Source organism: Myotis lucifugus, unplaced genomic scaffold (genome assembly GCF_000147115.1).
Source record: "Myotis lucifugus unplaced genomic scaffold, Myoluc2.0 scaffold_0, whole genome shotgun sequence".
NCBI lineage: Eukaryota > Metazoa > Chordata > Mammalia > Chiroptera > Vespertilionidae > Myotis > Myotis lucifugus.
In genome coordinates, this window is record NW_005871048.1 from 36286265 (window position 1) to 36301764 (window position 15500).

The 15500-nt window shown below is 38.9% G+C and overlaps 1 protein-coding gene across 1 annotated transcript in view; it reads left to right on the forward strand.

Moving 5' to 3' along the window:
* The window catches only part of DMGDH (dimethylglycine dehydrogenase), a 93993-nt gene that overhangs the window by 10547 nt on the left and 67946 nt on the right, over positions 1 to 15500 (forward strand). The window lies entirely within an intron of this gene.

The following is a 15500-nucleotide window of genomic DNA, read 5'->3' on the forward strand; positions in this document are numbered from 1 at the left end:
TTCTTGGGTCCCTGATTCTGATTAACTTCTCCCTTGCCTGGGATCATGCACCATTATTTACATAAGCCACCTGTCAAGGACCCTACAAATTCCATTCATGCCCAAATATTTGTCCAAGGCCAAGGTACAAGATTACTGGGTGAGGAGGCTTTGCCCTGGAAGTCAGCCTGAGTGTCATGTGTGATATACGTCCAGCGGTTACATAACGGAACACAGATACAGCATTTGCCGGAAGAACCCATACAACCCTGAATTAGTGGGTATGTTTAAAACTTCCTTCTCCCCTTATATCCAAAACATGCCTTGCAGTTTCTAATACAGGCGTTTTTAATAAAAATATCTTTGCAGTGTTTAACCACGGCAGACTTTTAACATTTACCCGTGATAGTGGAAATGTACTTTAGAGACTTCAAAATTCAGAGAAAATACTATGTATAAAAACGTATAGACTGGTAACAGTAGTTATCTGCTCATGTGGAATTAAGACTTGCTTTTATTTTATTCATTATGTTTTACTGTACTTTCCAAAATGTCTTTATAATAAGAACACATTGTTTTAAAAGTAATTAGAACATTACTTTTTAAAATGTACTACAGGACAGTAAGTAGCCTAGAGAGCAACTAAAAAGCCTGAAGCCAAGTTCACACTCTTACCCAAAATAAAAGCACAGGAGTAAATTTTGTATTTGGGACAAGAGTCTCCATTTCAACATATGCAAAGAAGAACATTACTGTAGCAAATGATGAATCAATGAACATTTAATTGTTTAAATAATGTGTACTTGATATAGCACTGAGAAACTTTTGTTTTTGATAATGGTCAAGTTTAAAATGGAAAAAAGGAAGGATGATGGATGAGTATATGTAATATAAATAATCTAATATTTCACTTGCCCAGCAAGAGTGAGGAATGAGGTAATGCCATTCTTCATAGTAACTAGATTGTTGACCATTAAAGCATTGGAGTATCCCAGTAGGTACTAGTTTAGTTGGTTGATGCATTAATTACATATAGGAGTAACCTGGTGAATATTGGTGAGATGAACAGTGAGCCCAGCTCAGGCTGCAGGAAGCAGCTACAGTGGTGGGTATCAGGCGCTAGGGGGCGGTATCAGGGCTCTGACAAGGAAAGCTGAAAGCAGACATTCTCAATTTCACAATTCATCCAAGCTCAGCAAAACTTAGAAGAGATTTAGATGAACAACATTTAATTTAAAAATAAATTGTGAATTTTTAATAGATAATGTAGACACAGATGGCAAAACTTTTAAGTCTTTCCCTGGATGCTGTTCCCAGTACAAGTCTTCCTTGAAGGTAACCACTCTTGCCTGCGAACTATTCCTCCAGGGGAACTCTATGCATATATAAGTGTATACATGCATAAATAAGGATTTATATGTAATTGAAAGGAATTTTAGTCGTTTAAGCACTTATCTACCCCTAACTTTTCCAAAATGATTTTATAGACAGCTATTGAAATATTTTTGTTTTTTCTCAGCCTTTCAGTTTATCCTAATTCCCCATACCCACCCTAGTGAGGGCCATTTAAAAAAATTTCACCTACTATTTCAATAATAAATAATTATAATATCTACAGCTCACTGAGTTCACAGTTTCACTTACTATGTGCCTGGCACTACATTAAGCCTTTTACATACACAATATTACTTATTCCTAACAAATCTGTGAGGTACAAATCTCTTTGTACTTCAAACCATGAACTCAGAGAGTGGAATAGTTATCAGTGTGAGCTCTGAAGTTCCTTTGCCTCATTCCCAAAGGACCAAGTCCGCTTGGATACCCCCTGGGAGCGAGTTCTGTCATAACTGTTCTTGGGAGGCTGCCCATGTTCTTTGTGCTCTTCTAGAGCAATGAGATGAGGAAGGTCATAACACTGAAGTCTTTGGCCTCCTACACAGATGTTTGAGGTGGGAGATAAATCCTGAATGGAAAGAGGAGGGTTAGAGCTGCAGATCAACCCCCTCTGTTTTATAACCTCCAGAGTAAGGTCTTTCACTAGTGCTTTGCTTTACTTATAACCCCATTTATTCACTCAACAAACATTTAAGTACCATTTCTACAATGTTTCAAACACCATGTATTATTGGAGGTAAAGGATATCTCCTCCTTTTTTCCAAGGGGTGGGGGCGGGGGATACACACCATCTCATACAAGTTAAAATGTCCCCCTTTCAATATGCAGATGGGGAAAGTATCAGGACTTTTTGTTTTGCATTTAAAAGTTGGAATCATTTTTTAAACTGAAAGTGACTTTTCATAGGTCTCTTCAGATTAAAAATATTTCATTTAGCCTTTAAAATCTCTGAAGAGGGTTTATGTTTTAACACCATGTAAAACAGTGTTTGCAAACTGTTGACATGGAAATGGGCCCACCTCTGTGTTTCCTTTGGCAAGGCCAGTGATTTTTAAAAATTGCATGTGAATTCCTTTATGTGGAGCCTTCCCTTTGCCAGTCTGACCAGACCCAGTTGTCCTACACTCTCGTTCACATATTCACCTTAACTTAAAGGCATTTGATTTTTCAACTTCTGCTGTAAATGTATTTGGTGTTATCAAATACACGTGAGGTGTCCTTTGGTCTGAATTCTACCAAATAGCCCCCAAATTGAAGGCTTTACTTTCCTTATATTTTCCTCTTGCTCTACCCCTGGTTGCTATTGCCCAAGGTCATAATAAAGAGGTGGTGAACATGGGCTTTTCATCTAAAATCCTCTTCCTGGGTGCACAGCCTTTTCTCACTTCATCTTTTCTGATGGTACTTTATTCCCTCTGTCCATTGCAATGGCCACACTCACCAGTTATCCCACCCAGCACATCAGGTGTATCAAACCACCTTACACAATTACTCCCTTTTTAGGGCCTCGGTTTCCTCATATGTAAAATTCAAGTTGAAGCTAAGTGACTTTCCAGATATTTTTGGTAAGTGGCTTCACATGAAGTTGGCTTGACATAGACTAGAGCATAAGATAAATAGCCTTGCCCTGACCAGTTTGGCTCAGTGGATAGAGCATTGGCCTGAGGACTGAAGGGTCCCAGGTTTGATTCCGGTCAAGGGCATGTACCTTGGTTGCAGGCACATACCCAGTAGGGAGTGTGCTGGAGGCAGCTGATCGATGTTTCTCTCTCATTGATGTTTCTAACTCTCTAACCCTTTCCCTTCATCTCTGTAAAAAAATCAATAAAATATATTAAAAAAAAGATAAATAGCCTTTTCCCAGGGTGCTCTCTTTGCTTTCCCCTGGCAATTAACAAGTCTTCCTTAGGCTGGCTCCCAGGGTGCCTCAGTTTGTGCCTCCAACTTCTGCTCATTCCTAGTTCCTAGAGAAAGAACAGTTTTTCTGTTTGTTTAGTTTGTTTTGTTTTCTGAACTGTTCAGGACTTCCTTCCACTGTAGGTAAAAGTGCTTCTCTCAGCCCTGGCTGGTTTGGCTCAGTGGATAGAGTGTCGGCCTGCAGACTGAAGGGTCCCAGGTTCAATTCCGGTCAAGGACACATGCCCGAGTTGCTGGCGTGCAGGGGGCAGCCAATCAATGATTCTCTCTCATCATTGATGTTTCTATATATCTCTCTCTCCCTCTCCTTTCCTCTCTGAAATCAATAAAAATATATATATATTTTTAAAGTGCTTCTCTCAGAGCCGACAGATCTGGCAGCTTGTACAGTCTCCTGGGTTCCACGGGGGAGTCCTTAAGTCATTTTTCAGTGGTTCTGGTCACCCCCAAGTTCTTAATCTGCCCTCCCAGCATAGCAGTTGCATCCCACGTTCTCCTTCTAGCTCTGGAAATGTCTCTCGTCTCTTCCTCCTTTCCTTTCATGTTTTCTAACAGCTAATTGGCCTGTTTTCTGTGGTCATGTGTCATTTTGCTTCTTTTATAAAACAAGACCAAACAACCCGGGGTCATACAATTAGTTACCAAAAGGAAATAGTCTGCCCTGTCAAGGCCATCACCCACAAATGCACCAGGACTTTGGGACAGTGTGTAACCCCTGGGTTGTCCAGTCATTCTGAAACTTTGTTGTTGTTTAAAATGGATATTAGAAAAGAAAAGCCATAATTTCCTGGGATAGGCAATCAATCATTGGTTTCCTTAATCTTTGTGAGCTGCTGAGAGATAAACTAAGGCATCTATTGCCTCTTTGAATGGAAAAAGATGGAGTAGACGCTGTAGATCCCCGCTTTCCCATGGGGCTGCCACGTGATGTCTATGTGGTCTATTGGCTCCAGCACATAGCTCCTGATCTGGGGAGTTACACCCCATGTCCTGGTCTAGAACCTTCAGGGGAAAACACACCAGGTTGGTGGGCGTGTGGTGTGAGAAGGAAAAAGGGAGAGGTGGATGCATAAAGAAAAGATCAAGGAAAATCTGGTTCTGGTGGGGTGAGATGTGGTGTCCAGTCCAAGCAAGTTAGACATGAGCACCGCGCTGAGGAGCTTATATTTGACTAGAGGCACCAGTGGGATCCCTCAGCCTGCCTGCTCCCTCTCGCAATCCAGGACCCCTCAGGGGATGTTGGACTGCCGGTTTTGGCCTAATCCCTGCAGGAAGCTATCTAAACATCTGTCAACAATAGAATATATTAATGAATTGTGCCATATTTACACAATGCAATGCTATGTGAATGATTCACTTATAACTACATGCAACAATATGGATGAGTCTTACAGATAGTATTGAGTAAAAGAAGCCAGGCACAAAGGACATTACTATAAGATTAGTTTATATCGTGAAAAAAACAACAACCGGCAAAACTAAGCTACACTCTTAGAAGTCACACTATTGATTACTCTAGGAGGAGGGGGAGTGAAAGGAAGGAATGGGGTGATTCTGAAGTGCTGGCACTGTTCTATTTCTTGATTTAATGCTGTGTACATGAGGGTGTTCAGTTTATGAACATTCACCAAGCTATACATTTACAACATATGTATTTTTTGGGGGTATGTATCTTATACTCCAATAGAAAAAGAAAAAAAAATAAAAACAACACAAAACAGCAACTTGGCCTTTTGTAGATCCCACAAAAGGCCCATTAAACTAAAAAAACTAGAATAAGCCAGTCTAGATTTTGAATACAATCATTTCACTGGTGGTAGGGAATGATTTAGGCACATGGTATTAACTCTAATAGTTTCCTTGTTATAAAAGTAATCCATTTTGAAAAATAAAAGAAAACTTAGTACTTAATATATGCATAAAGTACCCAAAATTCAAAAGGTTATTAATTGTTAATGAGATTAACTATACAATCATGATCTAGAATAAACAATAAAAAGGAAAAATTAAAACACTATTTCAGGGTGTCAGTTTCATTTTATTTTTAAATGACTATTAGGTTAGCATTGCATAATGTATAGAAATGTATTTTTTAAAGTTAATTACTTTAATTTTAATTAATTAGTTAATTAAAATAGGTAAGACATTCACTTGGTTCAAAATTTTAAAAAGGATATCCTGTCCCTTGTGTACTCAGTTCCCCCCACCCAATCAACCAATGTTCCAGTTACTTTGTGTTCATTCAGAAATATTTTATGCACATGCAACAAACATGCTTGCACATTTGTGCCCCCCATTTAACCAAGCACTGGTGCACCACAGACACTGTCTCCACCTGGCTTTTTATACTTAACTGTGTGTCTTTACAATTATTTCATATTAATAGACAAAGTGCTGCCTATTTTTAATAGCATAATATTTTATTATGTAATATATCAGGACTTATTTACTAGTAGCCTGTCCCTACTGATGGACAGTAACATTATACCATGCTTTGCCACTTCAAATAAAGCTGAAATAAATAGCTTCCCACATACATCATTTCATACATTTGAATAAATGTCTGTCTGGCAAATATGGAAGACTAGTTAACTTGTATTATCAGGCATTCATTTGCTTTCTCCTGTTTTACTCTTGGTTCTTTAAGATTCAGGTCAAAGTTTTCCTTGGGAAATCCTTCCCTGCCCACCCTTTCCCAATTTCACCCCAGAGTAGGAACTTCGTGTGGACTAGGGAACCCAATCTCCATCCCAAGTAGGAAAATGTATTTCAAGTCTCAAAATATCTATAAATTTGTAAACATACTTTAGAACACAGCTAAGAACTGCTTATACCTACAAAGTTTTAGCTATAAAATATTAAAGAAATCAATATAAAATTAAAGAGCAGAATGTTTTAAATTGGGATTCCTGAGATACGTGTTTGGTTTCATGTAGTTTATCTGGGACTCGACTCTGGGAAGCCAGAGTGAAAAGGTGGGAAAAGTAAGACAGGGAAGAGGGTAGAGTCTATATGTGCTGCCTGTGGCAGTTGCTAGCTGTAGGCCATTTTGAAAAATAAAAATAAATTTAGTGTATTCAATTGTCTACTTGGAAGGTCAGGATGCTGGACCACTAATCCACTGAATCCTTGCCCCAGTGATTGAAGGTTGTCCTGAGGACATTAGCTCCCTCACACTTTTGGTTGTTTGCCAGTGGGAAGAGGGGTCTGCAGCCGCACAGGAGAGGGCCCTGGGCCAGTAGGTGGGAATGGCTCTAGGACAGCGGTTCTCAACCTGTGGGTCGCGACCCCTTTGGCGGTTGAACGACCCTTTCACAGGGGTCGCCTAAGACCATCCTGCATATCAGATATTTACATTACGATTCATAACAGTAGCAACATTACAGTTATGAAGTAGCAACGAAAATAATTTTATGGTTGGGTCACAACATGAGGAACTGTATTTAAAGGGCCAGAAGGTTGAGAACCACTGCTCTAGGAGGACACTGTAGGTGCCAGGTGAGTCTGAGCCACAGGGAACTGGCCCCCGCAGTTGCAGTTGAGATTGTCAGAGTTGTGGAGGGAATGGGACAGGGCACTGGTCCCGTTTGCTCTAGTTATGTGATGAATTGAGTGTACAAAATGACAGGCATGCCCAGCCAGCATGACTCAGTGGTTGAGCATCAACCTATGAACCAGGAGGTCACGGTTCAATTCTCGGTCAGGGCACACGCCCAGATTTCAGGCCTAATCCCCATGGTAGGGCATGCAGGAGACAGTCAGTCAATGAGTCTCTCTCATCATTGATGTTTCTGTCTCTCTTTCCCTCTCCCTTCCTCTCTGAAATCAATAAAAATCTTTTTTTTTTTTAAATGGCAGGCACTGCTGTGGCTTGAAATTCTGGTCTGGAGTTCCCTACAGTGTCAAATAGGGGAACTCATTCTGAGTGCTTAGAACTATTAACTTATTTGTACAAGGCCCCAAATTGTATTGCATAACAAGTCTGTGAGATATCTTTCTCCTGACTCTTTTTTTTCTTTGTGATAAGATATACATGACTCAAAATTTGATTTTAACCATTTTCATATGAGCAGTTCAGTGGCATTAAAGACATTCACACTTTTGTGTAACCATCACCACCATTCATTTTTTAGAACTTTTTTTATCTTCCCAAACTGACACTTAGTGCCCATTAAACAATAACTTGCCATGTACTTATTTGCTGACAACCACCATTCTATTTTTTGCCTCTGAATATGACTACTCTAGGTACTCGATATAAGTGGAATCATACAGTATTTGTCCTTTTATAACTGGCTTATTTTACTTAGCATGGTGTCTTCAAGGTTCATAACATGTGTCAAAATTTCCTTCCTTCTAAAAGCTGCATAATATTCCATTGTATGCATATACCACATTTTCTTTTGTTTATCCATCCACTGGTTGATTTAAGCTTGGGTTACTTCTATTTTTTGACTACTGTGAATAATGCTGCTATAGACATGGGTTTAAAGATATCCTCTTGAATCCCTGCTTTCAATTCTTTTGTGTATACACCCAGAGTGGAATCGTATGGTAATTCTATTTTAATTTTGTAAGGAACCGCCTTACCATTTTCTATAGTGGCTATGCTATTTTACATTCCCACCAAGAGTGCACCAGGGTTCCAATTTCACCGCCTTCTCACTGACACTGTTTACCTCTAATTGGTGTCCTTGATATTTCATTGTGGTTTTGATTTGCATGTCCCTAATGATTAGTAATGCTGAACATTTTTTCATATGCTTGTTGGCAATTTGCATGACTATTGAAGTCCTTTGATCATTTTTTAAATCAGGTGTGTTTTTGTTGTTGTTGAGTTGTAGAAGTTCTTTAGGGATATTAACCATAATCACATATATGATTTGCAATTATTTTCTCCCTTTTCATGGTTTGCCTTTTTTCCTCACTCTTTTTTTGTCTGTCTTTAAGATGTTGGGGCTTAAGCTGATTTAGTGACTTGTCAAGATCACAAATATCTTTATTGGAGCCACTGGGACTTGAACATGGGCCTCGACTCTTCACCTACTTTCCTTTTTGACTATTTTACCCCAACCCCTAGCATTTGGTTACATTGATATAAAATGTAGTTTGAGCTGTGGCAATTGTTACTGTATAAACAAAGTACCAACAAGATTTTTGCTTGTTCTTTGGATGACCCGGCTCTTGCTGCTATCCTCTTAGTCCTCCTCTCCCATCAGTCAGTGGTGATGCTTATATAGATACAGAATGCACTGGCTGACTTTAGTTACATTAATTAGCTAATTAATTATTTTATTTTATTTTCTCCATTATGTCCTCCTTAAAATGTTCTATTCTGTTCCTTAAGGTGTTTTTAAGAATCAGAACATATTTTCCAAAGGCTATTTATTCATTATAATAACGTCTTTAAAATGTGGCAGAAAAACCTAGCCATGGTTGTCTCCATAGGAGCAAGCTTCCATGCTCTGAAAATTAATCGTAAAGCACTGATAATAGCACTGCCGGCCACTGCCTGCATTTCTGCCTGACACAAGGTAGGCCTCCAGTAAATATTTGTCAAATGGATGCTGCAATGCCACAACAAAGGGAGAGAATTTGTCAGGAAAGTGGGCTCAATTGTTTAATGTACCAGGAAAAAGGAGCAGTATTTTCTACATTATGGCCTCTGGAAATTGGTTTTATTTGTCTCATTCTTCATGTCTGAGGCTTTCGGATACCACATACCCGGGAGGAGGCAGGAATAAATCTCTCCAGAAGAACACAGCAAGCCTAAGTAGGCTATCTGGCTGGATGTTGAAGGGAACCAGGCCCTGGGCCCTTTTGATGAAAGGGTCCTGCTTCCCCACTGTATTGTGGGAGGTTGTGAAGAGGATTCTTGAAAAAACAATGAAACTTTGGGGCCTTTCAACATGATTTCTTTTCAACAATGACCCCTTGAGTAAACCACTGCACCTACTGGGCCTCCGCTTTCTCTCATCAACAATAATAGAGTTGACCCAGAGAGAGATTCTCCTGGGGCCCTGAAATGCTATATTGCTATTTTAGTATTCAATTTGAACGATAACATGGAAAAATAAATTGAGCAGGTCTAAGAGTTAAATATAAATAAATACTCTATTTTAAATCACGGTCTCCTGGTCATTAAAGATTCTGGAAAGCTCAAATAGACTTTCTTCCCTCTTTTTAGTTTTTATTTCAGTTATTATCTCTAACATAATCTCAGTTTATGACCTTAATCTATATAATAAAAGCCCAGCAACTGTTATGGCGAAATGACCAGCACGACCGGTTGCTAAGATGCGCACTGACCACCAGGGGGCAGATGCTCAACGCAGGAGCTGCCCCCTGATGATCAGTGTGCTCCCACAGTTGGAGCACCGCTCAGCCAGAAGCTGGGCTCACAGCTGGCAAGTGCAGCGGAGGTGGTGGCAGGAGCCTCTTCCCGCCTCTGTGGCAGCGCTAAGGAGTGGCAAGCCAAGCATTAAGGAGTGAGCAGGCGGGCGGTTAGGAGCGAGGGGACCAGGATTGCGAGAGGGCCAGGCCAGGCTTCTCCCCCCCCCCCCCCCCGTGCATGAATTTCGTGCATCAGGCCTCTAATTATGTAATAAAAATGATATATAGTCACACATATAATTAAATTCTAATGTGATAGCATCATAGGGGTAATTGTAGTCAACTGAATATTTGATTTCTGTTTGTTAATGTGACCATGTTGTCTGGCTGCCTGCCAACCTTTGAATATTTTTTATGTATTGGTATACTTTCCTATTTTAGGAGTCCTGTCTTCCCAAGGGAGAAGCCCCAAAACTCAGTTTCCTATTTTAGGAGTCCTGTCTTCCCAAGGGAGAAGCCCCAAAACTCAGTTTCCTGACAGATAGGTTGTAGCAGGCCTGTGACTTTGGCCCTATTAGTCAGACACATGAACTTGAGAGCCTGACTGAGAAGCAAGCTGGTGATGAAGTAGACATCAGGAGGAATCCCTTTTCTGGCCTGGGTTGTGGCCCAGGCAGCAAGTGATAGATGTGGGTCCTCATAGCTACTGTCAATAGTAGGTTCACACACAAACTGCTGTGCGTGTTGTGACTCTAGCCCTCCTGGAGGTTCTGTGAAATTCCAGATTACCTTCACTAAATCATTTTCCTGCTTAAACTCGACAGAGTGGATCCTGTTGTTGGCAAACAAGAGCATTGACTGAAGGAGTTTATTTCCCAAATAGTCTCTTACGTACCCAGGATCGAAGTATTTACTTTCCAAGGCCAAAAAATAATCTTTGCGGTATCTGTCCTTAAACTCAATTATTTAGTCCATAAAATAATATGACTGTTGCTTTAATAACAATTATTTATTCATTCAACAAATCTTGTGCTCAGAGTTGAAAGGCTATGGTGATTTGTAAGACACAAGCCTTGTCTCTGAAAGCTCACATCTGTTTTAAAGCTGAGCATCTATTCTTGGGTGACTTAATGATTATAATAATGCTTAACATTAATGAGTACATACTGTGCTTGCACATGTGTTAACTCGTTGAACCATCCCAACAATTGGAAGAGTAGGTACATCTATTATTCCTACACATGAGGAAAGCCAAGTCTCTAGCTCGAGGCCATAGAGCCAGTAAGCAGCAGAGCTGAGATTCAAAGCCAGGTGGCCTGGCCCCAGACCCACATCCTTAACACCCCTCTATGGCAGCATGCTTGTGTCGCTGACAGCAGTTCGATTAAGACACTACCATTTATATTCTTCACCTTTGAAACTGCTTCCCTCTCATTATAAAACTGAGAATCTATCAGCAGTCACTATTGAACCAGGAAAGAGTAAACATTCCTCCCTTCTTTTTACAGATAAAACCAATCACCTCAAATGGACCATAACCTTTCCCTCAGTGCCCTTGGGCACAGCTGAGCGAGACTAGGACTTAAAAAAAACCACACCAGAAACTAAATGCTTCACCTCCCTTCCCTTGCTCTTTCCTCTCTGTGACTTATTCTTAACACAATAGCAGAGTGATCCTGTCCCTTCCCTGTTCAAAACCCTGCAGTGTCCTCTCCTGTTACTCAGAGTAAAAACCAAAATCCTTGTTAAGACATAAATTCTCACATAATTTGACTTTGCTTACTTCTCAGATTGCATGTCCTGTGATGCTTTCCCCTCCCACAGTGCCTGTCTCCTAAAAGTCTTAATAAATTTGTTGAATAGAGTGAATGAATGAATGAATGAATGAGCAAGTAGGTAAGAAAAAGAACTACTTTCCAAAGGGAGTTAGTGAGGTATCTATTGCCTCTAAAATCAGAATATACAGTGTATCTGTTCATTATAGCAACTTGTAAGGCTTCTTCAGCACAGAGAGAAGCCCATGGGAACTAATATTTCTGAATCTCCTAACTGGAAAAGTATGATTTACCAATTTTGTTGTTACTCAAAGTGGTTTAGAATAGTACTGGTATACCCCACATTCATCTCTTAGAGAAACAGTTAAAATGGCTGTGTTGGCTTTACTTTTTCTAAAACTTTAAAATGGCATATTTTAAATGGCAATGATACATTTTAAAAATCTGTTTAGTATTTTTAAATGTTTTATTTGTTTGTTTAGATTCCACATATGAATGAAATCATATGGTATGTGTCTTTCTCTATCTGAGCTATTTCATTTAGCATTATAGCCTCAAGGTCCACTCATGTTGTCACAATTGGTAAGATTTCTTTTGTATGGGTGAATATATATATGCCACAATTTCTAAATCCATTTATCTGTTGATGGACACTTAGTTGTTTCCATATCTTGTCTATTATGAATAATGTTGCAATGAACTAAGGGGTACAGGTATTTTTGGAATTGGTGTTTTCATATTTTTTTGATAAATATCCAGAAGTATGCATAGTTAGATCATATGGGAGTTCTATTCTTAATTATTTGAGGACTCTCCATAGTGGCTGCCCATCAACAGTGTATGAGTGTTTCCTTTTCTCTGCATCCTCTCCAAACACACCTTTGTTGAGTTCTACATTCTGCCAGGTACTGGGAATACAACAATTAATAAGATATTTTCTCTGCCCCCTCAGGTCAGGGGCAGGTAAGTAAATAGGAATGATCAAGCGAGTATTAAAACTACATAGTATTTGTACAGCCAGCATGGCTCAGTGGTTGAGTGTTGACCTATAAACCAGGAGGTTACAGTTCCATTCCCGGTCAGGGCACATGCTTAGGTTGCAGCTTGATCCCTAGTGTGGGGCGTGCAGGAGGCAGCCGATCAATGATTCTCTCTCATCATTGATGTTTCTATCTCTCTCTCCCTCTCCCTTCCTCTCTGAAGTCAATAAAAGTCTATTAAAACAAAAAACCGACATGTATTCATGATACACCTAGGGTACTATGGAAGTCCATAGGAGAAGTACAATGACTATCAGGCCAATCAATAAGTAAATGTTATTTGAATAATGAATGGATGAGTGAGCGATTGAGTGAGTGAATAAATGAATGAATGAGGGAATATAATTGGTATGAGAGTACAGAACCTGCAAGGCATGTAGTCATCATTGAAGGAGAGGTGCTTCTCCAATTTCACTATTTTGAATGAGATGAAACATGACTGCGGGAGTGCCAGCAATGCTGCAGTCAGCATGTCCAATCCACTTGGCTCAAGACTTCAATAAAATGGCTCTGATGGGCAAAATCGCACCCTTCTGAAGCTCTTTTCAGCTTTTTCATAATTAATTAAATAAAATATGTGCTTGTCTTCAAGGCAGCTGACTGTTCAGCCAAAATGGATTGCTTAATGTTGCCTATGATTTTGCATCAGGTATCAGGTCACAGCTGTGATCATGGTGAAGCAGGAATTGTTTTTCCAGCTGAACTTCGCTCCTTAGTTTCAGCACACCTCTTGGATCCCTTACGTGGTCTCTGTGCCAGTTATTTGCTAGTCTGTATTGCTGATTCTACACACGGCACAGCAGGGTTTATCAGAGGGACATTTACTCTTGATAACTTCGTGGTACGGTAAACATCTGTTGTGGAACTGGAAAGAGCTAGTTCAAACCAGTTCTTAGTTTCCCTGGTCATTCTTAAATTTTTATAAACAATTACCTTTTTCTTCATTTCTTCCTACTGAATCAAAGTCATAGAAATCTTGCCTTTAAAAACAACCCTTATTTTAATACACTAAATTGCTTAATTATGAATAAAATTTTAATGTTTTAGTATGCATTTTTAAAAGTTGGAGTTAGAATTGCATGATTTGAAATACTTTTCCCCGGTATGTTTTTATTATTATCTGAAGAATGATCCAATCACTATATAATTGTGGGGTCTTTCAATGTAGGAAATCTTTCTCTTAAAGAGTTTCCTTTACTGGATACCTGCTTGACTCTTGTAAGTTTTTATCAACTTCCATCTCATCAACATTCTATTCCAGGCTTTACATGCACTTTACCCAAATGAAACCAGCATGTTTAACAGATCTAGGATGACTTTTGTCTTATCAATAATGCCCAGACAACAAGTTAACAAAGCAAAGCAGCACACAATAAAGTAATTAAATTTTCTTCTTGAACACAATTTCCAGTGGCTACTCACTGTTTCATCAAATGGGTGTAAACTACATTATTGCTCAGGCCAATCTTTATGTCATATCTCATCTTCTTTTATTACTCTCTGTCTGCATATCTTCTTTTTTAAAAAAAATACATTTTTTGTTTCAGAGAGGAAGGGAGAGAGGGAGAGAGAGATAGAAACATCAATGATGAGAGAGAATCGTTGATTGGCTGCCTCCTGCATGCCCCACACTGGGGATCAAGCCGCAACCCAAGCAGATGCCCTGACCGGGAATGGAACCGTGACCTCCCGGTTCATAGGTCGACACTCCACCACTGAGTCACACCGGCTGGACAGTCTGTGTATCTTCTTCAAATTCCTTTTCCTTATTAATTTCCTTATTTGCATCTTTCAATTCATGTCACTTCTATGACTAACAAACTCTAAAGAATATATTTAAAAATTTTTTTGGTATCCATCACAATTGTCAATCGGAAAACCTGAATGGCTTGACTCTTTCTAAAAATCTAAATGAGTTGCTCTTAACTAATATGGACCTCAAATGATTTTCATTTCTTGTGAGCCAACGGACCTAGATTTTAAAACATTTACTTATCAACCACCATATATAATTCCTGTTTATTTACTACACCACTTCTAAACTCTATGGTATGAAACTGGATGAAAGTTTTCATTCGTACTAGTGCAGACACAGGGAAGGGAGAGTGAAGGATGGCCCGTCTCCCTATGTAGCCTCTTAGCTCTTGCTCTCGCCCTTTTACACGATCTTTACCTACTAGCCCAGCTGTTACTTTATCTACTAGACAATTGTGAGCATTCACTCTCACACTGAGAAAGAAAAGCAAGAGTCTAGAATATAAGTAATAAATATTTGTTATTATTTTCAAAGAAAGAGCCATAAAATTTTAAACACTGTAAGAGGTATATTATTTTTACTTTTATTAATTTTCACAAGTTGATATATTATTTTGAAAAACAGAGAGAAATCGGTACATAGAAAATAAGTCAAGAAAATATTAGACCAAGATAGATTTGAACTCCGACTTTTTAAGTCTTCTAAAACTGTTTGTTTTTACTTATTTTAAACAGTATTTATTTACTGATTATTATTAAGCATCTATTATTATGCCTAGCACAATGCTAAATACTATAAGGAAAAATATAAGAAGTATACCACATGGTCCTTGTCCCTAAATATTTTGTAATCTAGCTATTTATGATTATAAAGACATTAAAAAAACTCTAGACCCTGTCACCTGTAAGTAAAATCATCTTCAAAAGTAATCACTTTGGAAGGTTATATAATTATTTCAACAATCCTTCCATTGCTCAAATTGGTTTTTGCTTCTTTTCCTTCAGGACTGCCTTTGGAATCATTATACAAATCATATAAGAAAAGCAGACTCAGTGTGTTAGTTCAGAATGCCACTTCATCTTCCTCAAGCACCTAGCTTAGTCACCTGAATTAATCACTAGATTCGTGCACAGTGACTTCTGATTGTTTTTAAATCTCTAATTCATCCCAAAGACAAGTTTCACTATTTTTTTTTGGAAAAAATAAAATTATTTTTTATTTATACCTTACAAGTTGAAACTCCTAGGTTAGAACTATTACACATGATTGGAATAAACTCATGCAGTAGAACAGTCTATTGTAACA